The sequence below is a fragment of the Corvus hawaiiensis genome, chromosome 7, assembly GCF_020740725.1.
Source record: "Corvus hawaiiensis isolate bCorHaw1 chromosome 7, bCorHaw1.pri.cur, whole genome shotgun sequence".
In the NCBI taxonomy this organism is placed as follows: domain Eukaryota; kingdom Metazoa; phylum Chordata; class Aves; order Passeriformes; family Corvidae; genus Corvus; species Corvus hawaiiensis.
In genome coordinates this window covers 40,070,011-40,090,103 of record NC_063219.1, presented here as the reverse complement: position 1 = coordinate 40,090,103, position 20,093 = coordinate 40,070,011, and the positions used below count along the sequence as shown (strand labels likewise).

The window sequence follows — 20,093 nt, the reverse complement described above, 5'->3', positions numbered from 1 at the left end:
CCCAGTTTGCAGGGATGGACAGCCCGGAGAAGAACATCCCTGTTCTGGTGCCCCAGTACACAGAAGCATCAGGTCAGGTGTAACTGGGCAGGCGGGAGCAAGGCAGAGGGTGACACCCCCAGTCTGGGATTCCGGGACTCTGGGATTCCATGGTCATGATGGCAGCATGACTCCTAAATCCTGCGGCTGGAGGCTGGGCCTGAGGCGATTCCCGGGATGGTGTGGCGGCCGCAGGGGGATGAGGAGGTGCCCCGGGGTACTGGGGGTGCTCTCAGGCTGGCACCCCCGCCCTCACCTCGGGGTGCTGCTGTTCCTGGGGCCGTGCCCTGCTGCAGGACAAGGGCCTGTCTGCTGCTGCCCCTTTGCTGCGGCCCTGGCACGGCCCTGCAGCCCCTCCCGTGCCCATGGACCATCCTGGCTCTCTCAGTTCCATTTCCCCCTGGCATTTTGCCCAATGCCCTGGCAGTGCAGGTGCCCCATCCCACGCCAAGCCACCCGTGTCCCTTGGGGCTACCGAGGCCACCTATGGACCCCATGGGGGCTCCCCGTCCTTGTGCCCCGTGGCTCGCTGGCCCTCCAGCAGGCACTGGGCTGTGGAGAGGGTGATGCCCTCCCGGGAGCCGGGCTCGGGGCGTTCGGGGTCTCCTTGTGCTGCATCCCAAGGTGCCTGTGCCCAGAAAAGGGCAGGATCACGGACAGGGCCGGACAGAGCAGCAGCTGGCACTGGGGAGGAAAGTTTGTAAAGAAAGTACTGAACACAGACTTCCCGGGGTATCAGAAGGAAAATTTATGCATCGCCTTTGAGTTCAACTTCTCCATTAAAGCTTTTTCCCTGTAATCTAGGGAGTTCTTATCTTGGTGACTTATGATGTTATGGAGGGGCTCATGCATGGAAAATGTCAATAGAAATAGTAACTCTAGAAGGGAAGGGCCTCCTAATTAGTCCCCATTTAGATTTTATGATGGCTTTGAGATCTGCTCATCCTGACAGTGCGCACTCTGGTTACATATTGTTCTAGCCTGAGGGAACCATAGGAAAATCCAGATTTATTGTACCTATCATACCAGCATATTTCATTTGCCATTATGAGCAGCCATCTCGCAATGATGCAGGAGTATTTATTACAGATTAAATTGTAGGACCTGGATGGTTTAGTGAGGTTCTTGAGGTATCATTTATGTCATTAACTGGCTCATTATCAGATCTGCAAATCTCAATTCCTTTTTTTGTGCCTTCTGTTTCCGAGCAGGGACCTGGGCTGGGCTCTGGCAGGCAGTGGGTCCCAGGGTGTGTGTGAGGCAGGAAGTACATCCATGGGGTGCTGGGTGCTGGGAGCTGGGGCTGCTCGGGTCCCTGGGGACCAGGAATCACCAGCTCCACATGGAAGCTGCCACACCTGCCCCGAGCGAGGTGTCACCCTCCACTCCTGCATGTCCCCACACCCATCCCTCTCCATTAAACCACAACTTAGAGAGGTGAAGCTGGGAAAGGTGGTGGTAGGAGAGGAGGTAATTTAACTCTAATTATTTAACGAGTCTGTTCCAGGCGTAAGCTTATTACCAGCGGCGAAAGGATACGCTGGATCTTCCTCTCTCTCTCTCTTTTATGCTTTATCTCTACTTGGAGAATTATTTGAAGAGGTTTAATCCAGCCTTGATTGTTGTTGTTAATGGGCAAGGAGAATGGGTTATTCCATGTGCTCAGCTGCTCAGCTCTCCAGAAAGGGAAAGGAGCTCTCAGACACTGCCTGGCTCTTCGATTTAGTGATATTATATGAATTTATTGTTCGATTCGACTCGCGTGTCCTGCCTTGTTGGTATTTGCCCTATTTACTCTCCTATATTGCTTTTTCATAAAACCAGGGGATGGCATTTAAGTTGTTGTGTTCTTTGGTATTAAAAGGCACTCGAAACAAGCCCGGGAGCACATCCTGGATTGTGGGGTTCAGGGCATGCTCTGCTGCAGAGCCTGCCCCACTCTTGGGTTGCTGAAATTAATTAGTTCCTGTGATGGCCAATATTTGTGGGGAAGATAAAGCTTGGGAAGACAGAAATAATGCATAAAAATGCCATCTCTTCTTGCCCCTCACTCTGCAGTCAAAGGCAGTGGAAAGGCTGCGGAGGGTGTTTGCAGTGGCTGATTGCACCCCAGAGTTACTTTTGTGAAAGTGATGATTTTGGGGCTCTAAACTCGTGGCAATGTGAGGATAAATACCCCACTCCCTGGGGGGTGTTCTCTGAGCTCCATAGGGCATCGTCCCAGCAGGAGCAGCTGCACGGCAGTGCTGGAGGGACCAGGCAGGGAGGGAGAGGTGGGGGAGCCCAGCCCTATGAAAGTCCAGCTCACACTCCAAATCAGGGGATTGGCACCCAAATATTCACCTGACACTGGTGCCAGAGCCAGCCCCATGGAGGCTCCTGTGCTGGACTTGTTGCTGGACCCCTTGTGGAGGGGTCTCTCCCTGTCCCTGCTCAGCACACCCAGAGCCCCCCACGCTGTCTCCTCACCTCAAGACCTTCCCCAGAACACCTGAACGTTCCCTGTAAGGACAGGCACACACCGAACCTCCAAATCCATTATGCCTTTTGGAGACCTGTGAAAATTAATGCTTCCCAGTGGCTGGTGCTCTGCTACTAATTTTATTTATTTTATTTATTTATTTTATCGAACACTTTGTGCCTGTCTTTGAACCAGAGCTGTCTGCTCCAGGGTTAAACAGTGCACACCAGGTTGAAAATAGAAGGTGTGTGAGCATTTAGACTGTGCTTTTCCTTGAAAAGCATCAGGAACCTCTAAGCTTTAAAAATGTTTAAATGAGATGCTTCTCGCTCTCATTTACACACATGCCTTCCCTCTTTATTTATTTTACGTTGTGTTTTCCTTTATCGGTCAAAAAAAAAAAGGGACATTTATAAACTAAAAGAAGAATTGTTGGATATTTATCTCAAATCAGTCTTCCAACATCTGCTGGGGTGAGGAAACCCTGCACAAGAATGGCAGTAGAAGTGGCAGTGTGTGTGCGTCCCCTCTTAAGGGATATTTTCTCTTCTGGCAGCTGCAGTGCCACCAGGAAATTTAGGTATTTTGTGTGCCTGAAACCTACATCTGCAGCAGCGAGGAAAGCGCCGCTGAGCAGGGGTGGTTCGGACATTGTTCAGCTATTCCTGCGCTGGGTGTTTTAAAATGAAAATGAACTGTAATTAATAAAAATAAATAAATAAATAAATGCCTTTACCTGAGTTGACAGCAAATTACTGAGAATTAAGGGCTGAAGGAGCTGTCTCCCCAGGCTGGATACCACAGGTACCCCCGGATAAACACAGATCTGCTTGAACAGGCTCCTTGGAATAAGCGCCGCAGCTGAGCCTGCTTTGTAAGGACGCCCAGGCTCGGTCTTTGCTGTATAATCTGAATATTGAGGCTGCTCGTTAATCTCCATTCCTGGTTTAGGCTGGGCTGGGCTGTTCCGGCGGCGGTGGCTGGGTTGCCGTAGGAACAAGGAATTCAAGTAAATATGCTCAGGAAGGAGAAATGTCTACTAATTAAATGTGAGTAGCATTGATAAAGGGCCAGGGCTGGGAAAAGGTAGAACGTGATGGCCTTCCTTGTAATTCATTAGAAAATACATTTATATCTGTATCTGTATCTATAGCTATATCTGTATTTGTATATATTTTATATATATGGATATTATTAGAGAAATAATACAGAAAATACATATATAGGTATCTGCATACCTATAAAAATATATATGGATAGTAATATAGAAAATGCATCTAAATATTTCTATATATAATATATATAGGGGTAACAATATAAAAATACATATATATGTGTGTATATATATATATATAAAATATATATGAGAGGTTTACAAGACTTATAAATGATGCATATACCTCTTTGTGGGGAGAATTACATACGTTGAAAATGACAGCAACATTTTTATATAGAAGTCACACTTTATACCTTTTTTCCCTTTTGTGGCTATAAATTCCATAATCTTCTCAGAACCCTTTTATGGCTTTCACGTGGCAGATGAAGACATTCACTGTCTCTGTGTGTGCTGGGGGCCCCGATTCACCCTCTCCAACACCCACCTTGCACAGCTGGGTGACATTCTTCATGGAAAGGGACCCTGTACCCCACTTGGTGCCTTAGTTTACCCTGGGGGAAAATGTAATAATCAAACTTCTGATCTCCCACTTCCTCTTTGTTTGCTCCTTAGCTGACTCCTTTTTTTATCCCAGGCAAGAACTATTTAATCCTGCAGCCATAAATCAAGCCCAGCTGGACCCCCGCAGGCGCCAGGGCCATTTGGTGCCAAGCACAACTGGCTGGGCAGGGATGCTGCCAGCATCCAGCATCTCCCAAATATATCCTTCCAAGCCAAACGAATGGCAAACATGGGTAATTAATGGCACACTGATAGACAATAAGCACAATCAGTAAACTGGTATTACTGGTGGGGAAACTGAGGCAGGAAAGGAGATGCAGATTTCATTTAAAGCTGTGTAGATGTGGCACTCGGGGACACGGGTTAGTGGTGAGCACGGTGGTGCTGGGTTAAAGCCTGGACTCGATGGACTTGGAGGGCTTTTCCAACCCAAATGATTCAGTGATTCTATGGTAAAGCCTCTCTTATTGGAAAGTTGTCTTTGTTAGCTTCCCCTTCCTGGAATCCCAGGGACATGCCTGGCTTTGGTGAGCACATGAACCACAGGGAAGGGGAGAACCAGGGGTTGATTTTTGTGTGTGTCACCCCACAGCCAGCAGCCCTTCTGCAGCCACAGCCAGGCCCCGGTGCTGCAGGGGCTGTCCACAGAGCAGGAGGGTGGATACCAGAACTCCTGCAGCAGCACCCGGGAGCATCACTGGTTCCTGGCAGCAGTGCATGCAGGGGGGTCCCTAAAGACCGGGTTTTTACTGAATTTCTGCCAGCTGTGCAGCTGATGTTCCACCCGCCGGGCAGCGGCTCCCGGCGGAGCAGGATGAGGTGTCTTCATCTGCATAAGCATGTGGACTCTGCACTCGTTTCATTCTCATTTTTAATTACAGTTCAAGGACTAAATCCATCTCAGTCAGGCTTGTGCTCAGCTGGGATGAATCCAGCGAGGGTCTCAGATTTACAGCAGGGCGGGAAGAGCAGGGTGTGCCTGGGATCCTGATGCTCCTGTGCTCCCTGGGGGCTTTTACGCTTAGTCCTGGCTGGTTCTTTTTACACTTGCCTTGGCTGTTACCCTTGGCCATGTCCCTGAGGAAGCAGGGGTCTGGGCAGGGCTCAAAGTGCCTCACTGGCCAGAGCAGCTCTGGGCTCTCTGCTGGCACCCTTTTAGTGCTGTCACCTTCTGTCCATCACTGCCTCGGCTTCTCCTGTCCGCACGTGGGACGGACCCAAAGCCCTGTCCTTCCCCTCTGTGGGGACAGGCCCTGGTGGGCAGCAGGACACCACAGCCACCGTGCCACCGCTGGTGCCTGTCCCTGCCATAGGCACACGCACGAAGCCCAGGCGATATCCAGCAGCTCCCCACACTGATGGAAAAGTGCCTGGAAGAGAGATAGGCTGATCTCGGTGCCCCCGACCATTTACAATTTATATGTCCTTGTCAGACGGGGAGTTTGATAACTCTAATGTCATGTTTGTCCTTCACCCGGAGAAAATCTCCTTTAAAGATCACCAGCCCGGCTCTGTTGACAGGAACCGTGCAGGTCACGCTGTTAACTTGTGTGGGATTGTTCCAAAATGCAGATCTTTATCTTGACTGAAAAAAGAAGGAGAGAAAGCCCCAAACCCCTGTGACTCCCAAACGGGATGGGGCCCAGAGCAGGTCTGGCTCTGGAGGGGAGCTGGGTGAACTGTGGGGACGCAGCAGCCCCATGGTGCCAGAGCCTGGATGGCTCCTCCAGCACAACCAGGGTATGTTGGGCAGGATTTCTTTCCATTTCTGAGCAAAGCTCTCTGAAATGTGAATATTTCCATGCCCTGTCTGGACACTTCTGCTCATCCCTGGTACTTTCATTTTCCAGGAGTCCTGCACACACAGCTCCCAGTAAAGCCATGTTAGAAGAGGAACAGATCCCTTGGGCAGAGCCTGTGGTGCAGCAGCACACCTGGGTTTGGTGGCATCACCACCTCTTTCCCCACGCCCTGGCAGCCAGGAACACTTCCCTCCCTGCTGGCAGCTCTGCCTGGCACAGCCCTGACCAGTGGGGCTGGGGGACGCTGGGGACGTTGGGCTGCTGTGGCCGTGATGGGCAGAAGCTGTGGCTCTCCTGAGAGCAAGAAGCTTCCTGGAGAACATGAGCTGGGATGTTGGGAGCCTTGCTCCTCTCTGAGCCAGAGAAACTCCCAGCCCCGGACACTGGAGCTGTTGTGCCCACGACAGTCACCTGAGCAGTGCAGGTTTGCTCTCTCTGGAGGTGCATCCATGCCTTGCTCAGCAGTTGCAGCTTTCCAAGGGATGCTGCTCCCAACATGTCCCATGGGACACCACGAGGGATGCTCCGTGAGACAAAGACACCTTCAGAATTTCAGCCCCTTTTTATTGGCCTTGTTACTATGTCTCTCTTGACATTGACATGTCCTTGAAACACTCCGCTCTTGGCCGCTGCTCTGTGTCCCCTTTGGGAGCTGCCACTGCCGAGGAGCCCCCGCAGCCCATGGGAGCTGCACGGGGGCAGCGAGCCAGGCGAGCCCCGGGCGTGCAGCTGCAGCTCCCCAGTGCTGAGGGCTGAGCGAGGAGAGAAGGATCCCTTGGGAATTTATAACCTGAACTCCAGTGCGCACGTCACACAACGCACTGGTTGTGCAGGAGCACTGGCAGGTCCAGCCAGCTGGATTCAGCCTTAAAAAGAAGGGAAGACAAAGCACCCCCAAGGGCCTGACCCCGAGCTGTCCTGCCGGGGAGAGCAGTGTGATGCTGGGTTTATGCACCCAGGGAGCGCAGGCTGTGCCCAGGGCACACGTGGGACTCCTGTTAATTTAAGGGGAATTATGTGAATTGTACAGCATGGGTTGACTATACTCCTGAGTATTGCAGTTATTATGTTTACCATCAATATTCATGAAGGCTCCTTAAAAAAAAAAAAAAAAAAAGGCAGGAGCAGGGAAATTTTGCTCTGAACCAGAGAACTGCCACATCTTCTGGGAGTGCCTGCGGAAGCTGTGTGCTTTTCCCAATTTATTTTTCCTCTGTTTTTCTCAGAGTGTTGTCTGGAGTTCTGAGAGCAGCTGTTGAAAAAAACAAATTGTGCTGGTGCACTTCATTTAACAAGGGTCCAGAGGGACCGGACAAGGGGAATGGCTCCCCCCTGATAGAAGGCAGGGTTGGACGGATCAGTGGGAGGAAATTCTTGGCTGTGAGGATGGGGAGGCCCTGGCACAGGGTGCCCAGAGAAGCTGTGGCTGCCCCTGGATCCCTGGAAGTGTGCAAGGCCAGGCTGGATGGGGCTTGGAGCAGCCTGGGACAGTGGAAGGTGTCCCTGCCGATGGCAGGGATAGGATGGGATGGGATGGGCTTTAAAGCCCCTTCCAACCCAAACCATTCTGGTATTCCAGGAGTGTAGCAATCATCATTGCTATGTTTGGCCTCTTCAGGAAATGGATTTGGTTTGATTGTTAATTTGCTTTGGAATTTTCCAGCCCAGGCATCTCCCTTGTCTAAGGAAACATGTAACTTTAGTGCAGAGAATCTTAGGAAATCTGGGCTCTCCTTGTACAGCTCTTGTCTGGGTGGATGCTCCAGTACAAGTTGTGTCCAGTGCCAAAGGCCAAAATTCTGTAGGTTTTTCCCTGTTATTGCTGAAAAAGCATTTTGTCTTTTATAGTTATCACAGTATCAGGTATCCCCCCCTTCGCAGGCAGCACTTCGATTTCTGCCAACAACTGCGGATGTTGCTGACACTGGGGGAAGCAAGGGGTGTGGGCAGCCACGGGGTGCAGGTGGGGAGGAGAAGGGTCTCCATTCCCAGTGTGGTGCCCTGTGACGGGGCAGGGCCCCTCTCCCCTCTGATTAAAGCCAGCAGAGGGAAAAAAGGCAGCAGTGGGCCCTCGCCTTCTGCCGCTGCCTCCACCGGCGGCCCCGCGCAGGCTGCCAACAGGGCACTGCTCTGCCAGTTGTAAATTTTAATTGGCCATCTGGGGAAAGCACAAACCACTGACTAGAGATTAATCAGTAAATTAACCCAGGCATAATACACATTTCCCAGCGGGGCCCGGGCTGCTGGAGGCTGGGGCGGAGCAGCCGGGATGCGGGAGGATCGTGCAGGGATGCTGTTACTGCTTACCGCCGAACATCCTCCCCGTGTCCCCAAATTCCCTTCAGCGTGACCTTGGCGGTGCCCCTGATTTGTATGGCAGTTGCCGAGAGGTTTCCCCGTAAGTGCTCGACACAGATGGCACAGGTAGCGCTGCCGGTGGGACGCGCTGATGAATCAGGGGTGTGACACCTTCCCTCTGGCGAGCTGTTCCTGCTGCCTCCGGGAAGAGCAGCCGCGTCCCTGCGGCTGTGCCCGGTGGGGGCTCAGGGCTTCGGGCTGTGCAGCCAGTGCTCAGCCTGTAAATAGAGCTGGGGAGAAATAAACACCGGCAAGGACAAGTTTCCCATCCATTTTTTCTTATTCTTCATCCTGCAGAAAGATTCCAGGCCTGCATCGCATAGCAGGAATCACATCTGGCTGGCACATCCCGGCCCAGGTGCCTCTCTGGCTGCAGAACCCTGATGGGGACAGGCTAGGGGCAGGAGAATCTCAAGCTCTGACTTGTGCTGTTCAGGGAAGATGCAAACCCCACCTTGCCCTCAATGGTCCCGTCCCATGTGGTTGGCAGGAGCAGCGGGGAGGAGCAGGAGGGTGAACCCTGACCAGCAGCAGCATCACTCTCCAGTCCAGGCTGCAGGAGCCCGTGGGGTTTGGGTTCAAACACATCTCATAAGGACAGTTGTGATGCACTCCCCATCCCTGGAAGTGGGAAGTGTTCCAGGCCAGGCTGGACCAGGAGGGGATCACAGAATCACAAAGCCCCAGAACAGTTTGGGTTGGGAGGGACTTTCAAGCTCATCTCGTTCCACCGCCTGCCATGGGCAGGGCCACCTTCCACTATCCCACATTGCTCCAAGCCCCATCCAGGTATCCTGGCTGATGCAATAACACAACACGTGAGCTGCACTCATGCACTCCAATGCTTATTTCCCCTGGATGGAAATCTCTGCCCCACTTGTGAAGTGCTTTGGGATATTTGCAGAAAGCAGCCCTGTCCCCCACGCACCGTCAGCACCACGGGGACACCTTCTCCACCAGCCGTGGGATTTAAGTTTTGTGGCGTGGTTCGGTTTGTTGGCCCCTAGGACTGACTCTCCTAAAGAACGAGCCTGGCTTTTCGGAATTTAAATATTTCTCCTAATAAGTGGTTCCTTGGCTGGAAATATATGGATGCACCACTGTATCATGTCTGTGATTTTGCATTTTCCCTACTGTCTCTTCTGCCTGACATGATAATGAGCTCTGTGTTAAGCCAGAAAAAAGCAATTTTCTCCTGAGGTTAATTTCTTTGGATTGCCCACCTGAAGTGGGGAGTTGCATATAAATTCTAATTTGTACTGAAGTGCAGAAGATTGAGTTAGTTTTTTTGGCGTAGATGATACAGCGCAAATCCTTATTGACATACAGGGTGTTTTGTTCTGCCTTCCTGGCAATTGCCTTGGGGAGAGAATGATGATGATACTAGTTGTGGCTCTTTGGGTCTCTTTGAACAGGCTCCAGCTTTACAACAAGTACCTCAACTGCCAGAGGGCAGTTGGGATATTGGGTTACATGGGATATTGGGAAGGAATTCCTGGCTGGGAGGGTGGGCAGGCCCTGGCACAGGGTGCCCATAGAAGCTGTGACTGTCCCTGGATCCCTGGCAGTGTCCACGGCCAGGCTGGATGGGGCTTGGAGCAGCCTGGGACAGTGGGAGGTGTCCCTGCCCATGGCAGGGGTGGCACTGGATGGGCTTTGAGGTCTCTTCCAACACAGGCTGTGTTCTGTGATTTTAGAACACTCCTAGTTCATCCCAGTGAAACAAATAGATAAAAATTAATTTATTGAGCTACCAAAGGGATAGGGGACCTGAAAACTAAAGGAATCAAGTAGTAGGAAAAGAAAATATTCAGCAGGAGAAGTGCTTTGATCATGGGAAGCAATGTTTCACAAGAGCTGGGACCATAGGAAGGCAGGGAGAAGACAGGTTGTTCTCACACAGACAAAATAGAGGCAAACCCCTGTTCTCTCCAGCGTGCTGGAAACCCTGAGGGGAAGGTCCCACCCGCTGACCCCTGACTGAGTGTGGCACTGTCCTGTCAGGCACTCGGGGCAGAGCGAGCAGCCGAAGGACTCCCACAGCCTGCGTCTCTCCACGATGGTTCCGGGGAGGAGTCCTGTCACAGAGTCACGGGATCACAGAATCACAGAATCCCTGAGGCTGGAAAACCCCTCCCAGCCCATGGAGTCCAACCTGTGACCAACTCCCACCTTGTCCCCAGCCCAGAGCACTGAGCGCCACACCCAGGAATTCCCTGGACACCCTGTGGGGTGGGGACTCCAAACCTCCCTGGGCAGCTCCTGCCAAGACCTGACCACCCTTTCCATGGAGAAATTCCTCCTAAAATCTCATGTCCCACTGGCACTGCACAGGACGGGCATGGCGAGGTCTGGCCAGAGCAGCTCTGCCTTCTGCAGTTCTGGTCTCCTCCTCACCAGGGCTGCTGGAGGATTTACCTCTCTGTGGGACAATCAGCCCAGTTATTTCCTTACCTGAGTCCATTTTCTTTCAACTGAGCCTGAAGTCTGGAGTTTTTCCCAGACTGCCAGACTGCTCCCCCAGCATCACTCAGCATTTCATAGGGAGAGGCAAACTGGTGTTGTGATTAATATGTAAAACTCCTAATTAATGGTGGGTCTCAGAGCAGCATGCATAAGTAATTCCTTTGTATTTGATAACAGGGTGTATTGGAGGGGCTCTACACCTCATTATTACCCACCAATTTCCTTAAAGGGTGGGCAGCGCCTTCCTGACAGCCCCTGGTACGGCACTCAAGGGCATGGAAAAACATATTAATGGATGTGGGGAAATGGCTTGGGTTGTGGTAATTCCCTACCAAGGAGATAGGAAGGGGAGTGACCAGGAAAGGGGAGGGACCGAGGGACATTAACTCCAACATCCTCCTTGGTGTGGCGGGGCAAGAGCTCAATCTTCCTCGGCTGTGCCTTTGGTAACACCCATGTGTACAGGCACTGGGGGCTGATGGAAAATCACCCATGGTTTAATAACTGTGATTTTTATTGTATTTTTTAAATAGACCAATCAGAGATGGACACCTACAATGGCATCTCCCTGAGCCCTGGAGATACACTGTCTTACTAAGTGGCAAAACCACCCAAATTCAGCACCCAACTCAAACAATGCAGTTGAAAAAAAGACAGAAAAAAAGAAGGTTGGTGGCTGCAGGAATTGAGTCCTGGGTAGCTCAGGTGGTCTGGGACCCTCCTGGACCTCCTGAGTGAGGGGCTTGGTGTGTAAAGCTGCCACAGGAAAGGAGTTTTTTTAGGAGGGATTTTGGGGAGAGAATGTTTGTGTACTGGGGAGGGCCAGGCTGGCATATGCCTACTGGAAGTGACTGTGAAGAACATATGGTTTCATTTAATGCAAGAGACTTTGTGGATTATAATTGAGTAGATAATTGGGAAAGGGTGAAGATTATGAGAGGGTCGGACTCAGTAATTATTCAAAGCTGCTTTAAAAGACTGGCAGATACTCCTTGACAAAGGCCTGGGAGGGGCCAGAACTTTGCTCCATCATTTCCTGCTTCTCCAGAAGTCATGTTTAAGCATGTGTGAGGAATCAGGAATAAGGTGCTGGGGTGCTGGGATGGTATGGGATGGCGATGCCCTGGCCATAGCACCTGTGCTCAGCCCAACATCCTCAGCTGCTAGCACGGACCTGGTGGAATGGCTTGGCATGGAAATTTCCATGGGGATGGCCAAAAACAAAAGCTGTTGAGCTGACAAAGAGTAGATTTAGATGAGGTATTGGGAAGGAACTCTTAGCTGTGAGGGTGGTGGTTTCCCAGAGCAGCTCTGGCTGCCCCTGGATCCCTGGCAGTGTCCAAGGCCAGGCTGGACAGGGCTTGGAGCAGCCTGGGACAGTGGAAGGTGTTCTGGCAGGGGGTGGCACTGGATGGGCTTTGAGGTCCCTTCCAACCCAACCCATTCCAGGATTCAGTGGTTCTGTGGTTCAGCGTGGCCCTGAAGGTGCTGCTCACACGCCTTTGGAGGTGCTGCGGCGATGGACGCGCGTGTCGGCACCGCCTGTTCTGCACCCACATTGGCTTCTTTGACTCTGAAGAGTGAACATTGATTTCAATTATTTAAAATTCTGGCCTGTCAAAATATATGTGAATAAACAAATCTGAGCGGGCAAACAACGCTCTCATATCCCAAATATTTCTTCTCTTCAGCATGCCTCTCCAGAAAAGCCCGGACGTGTATCTCAAATAATTAGATTTTGTTCAGTAATCAAACTCAATCAGACGGATTCTCTGTGAACTACTTTTATACCCACAATGAGGAATGTGTGTCGTTCCCTGTGCATTTGCATATTTTTCCATAAACCTAAAACCAATCAATTTTGAAGAGTTATGATAATATAAAGAATCCGAGGCAATTACATGTCTTTTAAACAGGGATTCAAAATGCATTCCGCTGGCGAGGTTCGTGGAGCAAAGCAGTCAAAACTTCTTTAACCCTTTTAGTGGCACCTGGGTGGGGGTGTTGTGGTGGAGCTGGTGCCAGGGCTGCAGCTGGGGGTGTTAATTCCTCCTGGTCATTCATTCCCTGTCCCACCCCTGGGCCGGTGCTGTCACTGCCTTTCTGTGGCTCCAGCCCGGAGCTCTGGTGGCACGGCATGGAGCGGCCCTGCCAGGGGACCCGTCCCAGGGGCCGATAGGCAAATTAGCAGCGCCATATTTTCCTCCCGATTCCGCCAAATATCACATCGGCCGCCATATGGGCTGGAACGCAGACTTCTCGGGGATTTCATTTTCATAAACAGGGAGGAATTATGCAAAGTGCTATAGGTAGGGCTTGGAAATGTTTTTTTAAAACAGCCATTTGGTGGAAATGACTTTTTAATGATTTTTCTCTGTGGTTCTGCCTGGCTACGGAAGCCTTTTCCATGTTTATTAAGTAGTTGAGGCTTTGTCTTTTGTGCTGCTAACGCTCTGGTCCGGAGCAGGCAGAGCACCTCCGGGGGTTCGGATGGGCACCCCGAGCTGCACGTCCCATCTGACAAGCTTCACTGTGGAGGGGAGCTGTCCTCAAAACCTGACTGTGTGCCTTAAAAGGGGATTTTTTCAGTGTGTTTGTGCCCATGCTGTACCCCCAGGGACCAGGCACACGTGCAGAGCCCGTGCCCGAGGGATGGGGCAGCTCCTGAGGCAAACACCAGCATTTATAAGGAAACTACCTCCACCCCACTGGCAGCAATTAAAGCACAGCTGTCACCTCCCCGTCCGTGCCGTGTGTGCATCACACGCTGCAGCTGAAAGGACGACATATATCCAAGGAACAGCATCATTCAGGGAAAAACAGGTGGAGAAAGAAGATATCTCCAGCGTGCCTGACAGGGAGGAAAGCGTGTTTGCTCAGAGTATATTGGAGACCCAGATTCGGAGGAGGTCATGCTTGTGGAAATATTACCACTGTAATATCGGCAGGGTCGCGGCTGCAGGCAGGTTTGGGCTGTGCAGGGCTGGCACGTGAAACAAGTGTGGGAGCAGCACACCTGGGCACCCGCCTTCCCCCCTGCCTCCCCTCCCTGCCACCCCAAACCCTGCTGATGTTCCCCTCCACGAGCCTTTGTCTCTATTCTCCAACCTCCCCACATCTTGTGGACCTATATTCCAGCCCAGACCTTTGTGGACATCCTTGTGGACCCCATGTCTTCTCCAGACCCTTGTGGACCCCAGTCCCTCTCCAAACCTCTGTGAACCCCTCGTTCTCTCCAAACCTTATAAACCCCTAGTTCTCTCCAGATTCCTATGGACCTCTGGTCCCAAACCTATGTGGACCTTCTTGTGGAAATCTAGTCCTCCCCAGACCCTTGTGAACCTCTAGTCCCCACCAGACCCACTCCTCAGTGGATCATCTGCAAGTTCAGGATCTGGAGAACGTAGGGCTGGGGGCAGGAGGAGGTGACAGGAGCCGATAAATGGGATTTCCAGACCATGTCACTGAAGATAAAGATGGCACTGGCAAAGACTTGGCAGAACACCCCAGGGAGCACCAGCCCAGCCTCTCTGGGCTGCAGGGATGTGCTGCTCCGGAGCAGAGGAGGAACAGGAATTAGCTGTGGCTTATCAACTCTGACTCCTCAGGTACGAGCTGTGCTGCTGCCTGGGTGGGAAGGGCAGGGGGGGCGAGGGAAGAGGGAGGGTCCGCAAAAAGCGGCCACTGTTGTTTCGGAGAGCCAGGGGCAGCGGCAACACCCCCTGCAGACCCTCAGTTCATGTAAATTCATATTTATTGGCCTTGTCATTCTTCTGAAAGGGGAAGAAATTCATTCTGCATCGCTGTCATTTGTTTCCTACTGGAATATCTTTCACCAGCATTTCCAGTGTCCTCTCCCCTTGCGAATGAGTAATGGGGGAAAGTAACTTTGGAAATGACATTGCAATGTAATCATCCATATTGTGTATTGTGGTTAAAATTGATTAAAATAATATTGAAACTCCCCCAAGGGATTATGCAATTATAAGTCAAGTCCCAAATGGAAAAGGTTTTTGAGAACTTGGCAGATGTCTTAATGAAAATGAAGCATTATAGTAATATATTAGTGCTATTTGTATATTATTGACAGCAGGATCACTAAACTGTATAAATTACTGTCCACAAGAATGGCTGAATTGTTTTCCTTTCAGGAAATTTTTAATCAAATATAATTTCAGAAAAATAATTGTTTAATTTTGGCCTTACCTTTGATCTGCACGTTGATGGATCAATTATTAAACTGAGTTTTAGCCACTCATTCGCTTTGGAAGTTGACACTTTAAATATTTGATTTTGCACCCATTTTGTTTTATTACAGAATAAATTGTGGCGAATGCCAGAGACTATTGCATGCAGCCTTCCGATGAAAGGTGGCTGGCGGCTCCCAACTTTTGTTTGCTGCCCCCCTGGCACAGCCCTTCCGAAGGCTGTGGGGGAGCAGGAGTGGGGATGGGAGGAGGGCAAGTTCCCCTTAGGGAATCGCCCTCCACTGGGGGGATGTGGGACCCTTTGGAGCCGCCTCCTTAGGGCTGGGGATTTGGTGGGTGTTTCCTCCTGCCCCACACAAAGCAGCCCTGCATAAATAAACACAGGGAATTCGCATCGGGAGATTTACTCCCATACAGGAATTTCTGTCCCAGTGGTTAAGAAATAAACTGCCTGCCTGCAAGTACATAATATTTTAGTCTCTAATTTTAAAAATATGCTGTATTTTAATATCTTTTTTAAAACAGATACCACTTTTTATGAAGCACTACATGAGTTGCTGATGGATAAATCACCCAAGCATGGTTAAAGAGACCCTAATCTCCAGATGGTACCAGATCCATTTAATTGTATCCTCTGACCTCATCTCACCTGAGCCTGCATTAAAATCATAATACAGTTCAAGTGTAAAAATGATATAGTGTTTATTCGTCCTGTTTATAGGGGGGCAAACACACAGTTAAATTCAGATGTCGAAAATTAGTGTAGCCATTTGAAAAGGTTGAGTTAGATCAAACTGACTCTCAGCATTTTATTTGCCCCTTTTTTATTCCAGTGGCTCTATTGCTGCACTTCAACATCTCTAAATGTAGGGGGATGCTGAGGAAGAGGTGAGGTGGGTTTTGGGGCGTGACGGAGGCAGACCCAGCCCTGGGGAGAGGCGGTGAAGCACTTGGCCTCATTTTTAATTTTTGCCATGTGTGATGAGGACAGGCCACATGCATCACAAATGCACTGCAAATATTTTAATATTTGAATGCCCAAATCTTCTCTTCCCTCCGTGGTCCCTTCCTTGCTATCCCAGCAGATGGGGATGCTCCTTCCCACCTGGTAGGGTGACCTGCACACACCACAGAGAGATGCTTCTTCCTCCTGATATCAGTATTTGGCATGAGCCTGCTTCCACAGGATCATGGAGTCATAGAACATGGAATGGCTTGGGTTGGAAGGGACCTCAAACCCATCTCCTTCCACTCCCTGCCATGAGCAGGGACACCTTCCACAAGCCCAGGTTGCTCCAAGCCCCATCCAACCTGGCCTTGGACGTTTCCAGTTCCACTTCCCTCCCACTCTCAGCATCCCCCCATGGGTGCAGAGCCTTGGCGCTCCCACCTGAGCTCCCCCTCCTCAGGGTGATCACCTGCACTGACACCCCACCTTGGGGGTTGACCTTAAACCCTGGCTGCTGTCCCCTAAACCAGGTATTTTTGTGGCAGCAGGTCAGACTTTGTGGACTCGTGATTGGGGGAGTAATTAATAATCCTACTCACCCCACAGTTCAATGCATGCATGAAATTCCACGTGAAATCCGTGTGGACTTGGGTGTTGACATGGCACCATGTCTTCATCACGTAAGAGCAAAATGCTTCTCCGTGGTGGGGGAAAGCCCAAGGGGGGATGGATGGAAGGGAGGGAGGGGAGGAACACAGAAAAATAACCGAAATTATTATGAATGCATTGGCAGAGCCAGGTTAGCAGTTTTACTGCAGATATACTGGATTATGGAGAGAATTGAATAATTTATCCAGCAATTTTCACATAAGCAATATTATTAAAAATGGAGACATGAAAAAAGAGGTTAGTTATAGTGGAGAATATATATAGGCCATGAATAAATGTATTAGGCAGTAAGAGTAGTGAATGTTTTAGTAGGTTTAGACTAGATTAAAAAAACTTGTATTTGATTTCAACTAAGTCCTAAAATATCTGCTGAGAAAAAAAGCACAGCTTAGTGTGGGCAGAGGCAGAAGGGCTCCGTGCTCCGTGTGCGTGAGCTGGAGGCGGTGCGGGGACGGGCGGGAGCTCCGGGTGGCAGCGGCACACCGGGGCGGCTCGGGGCTCCCCGCATCCCTGCTGGTCCTTTGTGCGAGGCTGGAGCGGGGCTGGAGCGGGACAGGGCAGCCCTGCCCGGCCGCCAGGTGCGGCGCTGGCCGGTGCCTCCCGCGTTCAAACTTTGGGAATCCTGGGAGCTGCCAGGACCCAGAGGGATGGGATGGGCTCATCCCAGCATCGCCGCTCTGTGCTGGTCCCTGGAGACTCCCTGCCTCTCCATCGGCGCCCTGCCAGCCAGGAGGGAGCCGGTGGCGGTGCCAGCAGGACGGCGGCAGTGGCCCGGGGGACGGGGGCACAGCCCGGTGCTGCCAGCGCCGGGGGCGGCGGGAGGGCCCTGGCCCAGCGCAGGGTTATCGAAATGGCAGCGAGGTCCCCAGCGCAGCCACGCGGGTGTTCGTTTGTGTTTCCTATTGATTCCTCTTATCTCCTGTCCGTATGGTTATCTTGTCTCCCCCTCGCGCGCTCTGGCAGCCACGCCGAATACTGATGAGTCGTAAACTGGTAAAGTCCCAAGCATTTCCAGGCGGTGGATTTGGGAACAAGGGGTTAGTCTGACTAATTAGCCTGGAGGAATCTTCTCCCCGGGCACGAAGGTCGGGGTATCACAACAGCAGCCTCGACTGCCGGCGGCTCCTGTGCCACGGGCGCGGCGGGGCCGGCTCCGGTTCGGCTGCCCATGGTGGGGCCGGGCCGGGCACCGGGCTGGGCACCTGGCGCCTCCAGAGTGACCGAGGCGAGGGTCAGGAAGCCCCGTTGTTTACAGAGCATGTACAGAGACTACACGTCCAGGGTTTTCATGATCCAAGCATTAGAATGATTTTTTAAAAGAAGACAAAGTATATATATATTTGTTATGAGTATGTATCTATATCTATATCTATGTCTATATCTATATCTCTATACCTATATCTATATCTAATCTATATCTGTATCTATATCTATATCTGTATCTATATCTATATCTATATCTAATCTATATCCGTATCTCTATCTCTATCCATATCTATATCTATGTTATATGTCTATAAAGCAGATATACACAAGGCATACATATATATATATATGCACACACATATGTATGTATTTGTATACTTTGTGTGTATTGTCTAGTGGAAGGTGTCCCTGCCCATGGCAGGGGTCTGGAACAAGATGGGCTTTAAGGTCCCTCCCAACCCAACCCATTCCATTATTCTATGGTTCTATATATACGTATGGAATATGTAGTGTAGTGCAGGGTAGTGTAGGGAGAACTCCCCTGCCCAAGTCCACCCCTGGACCATTTCTGGAAGCCAAGAGCCATGGCAGGATGTTTAAAGCACAGCTCTGTCAACGTGGCTGAGACAGGCATCGGAGTTGGTTTGTCCTAAACACAACTGAAATAAATTTTAAATATAGCTATATATGTATCTGTATGTACACAAACCCTGCCTCCCTTTTTTTCTTCTTTGTTTGTAGGAGAACCAACCTGGAAACTCTTTCAGTCAGTTGTGACTCATGAGGAGAGCAGCCATGAGAAAGCCGAGAGCACCGTCCTGAACCTGAATGCTCGCTCTGTTTGCTTGCTGTGGTTTGTTGGATTTTCATAAAATAGTTTACACTGCCCTTCTGCTCCTAATATAAGGCCATTAAAAACATTCTCAAAAATGCTGATTTTCAAACTAAATGGGGGCATGGAAGATTGAAGCCTCCTTCCCACTGAAACTGACAGTTCCAGTGTGGTGGTGCCCTGGGACGCTGGATTCCTGGCAGTGGGACTGGCAGGTCCTGACTTTTATACAGGATTCTTGTCCCAAGCTCATCCCATCCCATCCCATCCCATCCCATCCCATCCCATCCCATCCCATCCCATCCCATCCCATCCTTGGGTGGAGGGGAAGAGGACGCAGAGGAGGACCCCCACGTTTTCCTTGGGAATGCTGGTTCCTCACCCGGACACAGGGCTGAAGTTTCCCCTTTCAGGCCCAGGCTTATTTTTATAATACTGAAGTTTAGGACGGAGGAGTCAGACCCACGAGGGTTCCGATGCCGCTGTGCAGGCGGGAGCTGCGTGTGCCCCCTGCCATTCACAAAACAGATGCTAATTGGAGGCAAATATCGTCTGCCTTTGACGAGCCTCGCAAAGCCAGGTAGGCCTGGAAGTGGGAAGGAGCGTGCCGGTGGCCGTGAGCAGTGTGTGGGGTCACCACAGACACCGGGAACGTCCCACTGGAGGGCGAGGATGGAAAATGCCGGGACTCTCCTGCCTCGGTGCCAGCAGCAGCCAAAAGTGCTGGGGGTCCTGCCAAGCAGGACGGGCCACAGCCGCCCCACCCTCCCAGAGCCCGGCGATCCTCACTCCGTGGGCCGAAAGGAGCGGAACCGCTGCGCCCTCGGTGCCGGGATCTCACCGCTGGGGCTGTTCCACTCCGCATCCTGCCCCGCGCCACGGCCCCGGCGCTCACACAGGGTGAGTTCCTGGCCTAATGGTGCTCTTGTTCGGTGCTGCTTCTTCACATCTGGTCGCCAAAGAGTCACTCTGTCACCCTGCAGCCTGCTAATGAGATCCCCCATTTAATTAATACCATAAGAATTTTAATTCTGACTGAATCAATTTAACGTGATGTGATTTTGTCAGCTCTATTCCCCAAGTAAAAAGTGAGCCTGATGCTTATTACATACATCATTTCACGGGCTCTGCATTCCCTGCTGACTTAAACAAATTCTAATTAAGACTAATTAAAGCATCATTTATGAAAGCGCTTGTGATAGCTATGCAAACATTCTGGGTGGGTATGCTTTGCATAATAATTATCCTAGTTAATATTAAGGCTAGGTCCTTGGCAATTAGGTCTTTGAAACAGAGAGTTATTCTGAATTTAGCCCTTTCCACTGTTAGCAATTAATAACAAAAAATAATGTGCTAAATTTATGTAGTGACTTCATTAACCGGATACATTTAGAAGTTGTAGCTTTGTTTGCATTTTTAAGTTTT

General features: G+C 50.8%; 1 long non-coding RNA gene across 2 annotated transcripts in view; it reads left to right on the top strand.

Annotated features, from left to right (window-relative positions):
* The window catches only part of LOC125328955, a 43,351-nt gene extending 24,404 nt beyond the window's left edge, over positions 1-18,947 (top strand). For both annotated transcript variants that reach the window (XR_007204977.1, XR_007204976.1), the window contains one exon: positions 18,578-18,947. This is a non-coding gene — a long non-coding RNA (uncharacterized LOC125328955). The remainder of the gene's footprint in view (positions 1-18,577) is intronic.
* Positions 18,948-20,093: the final 1,146 nt, after the last annotated feature.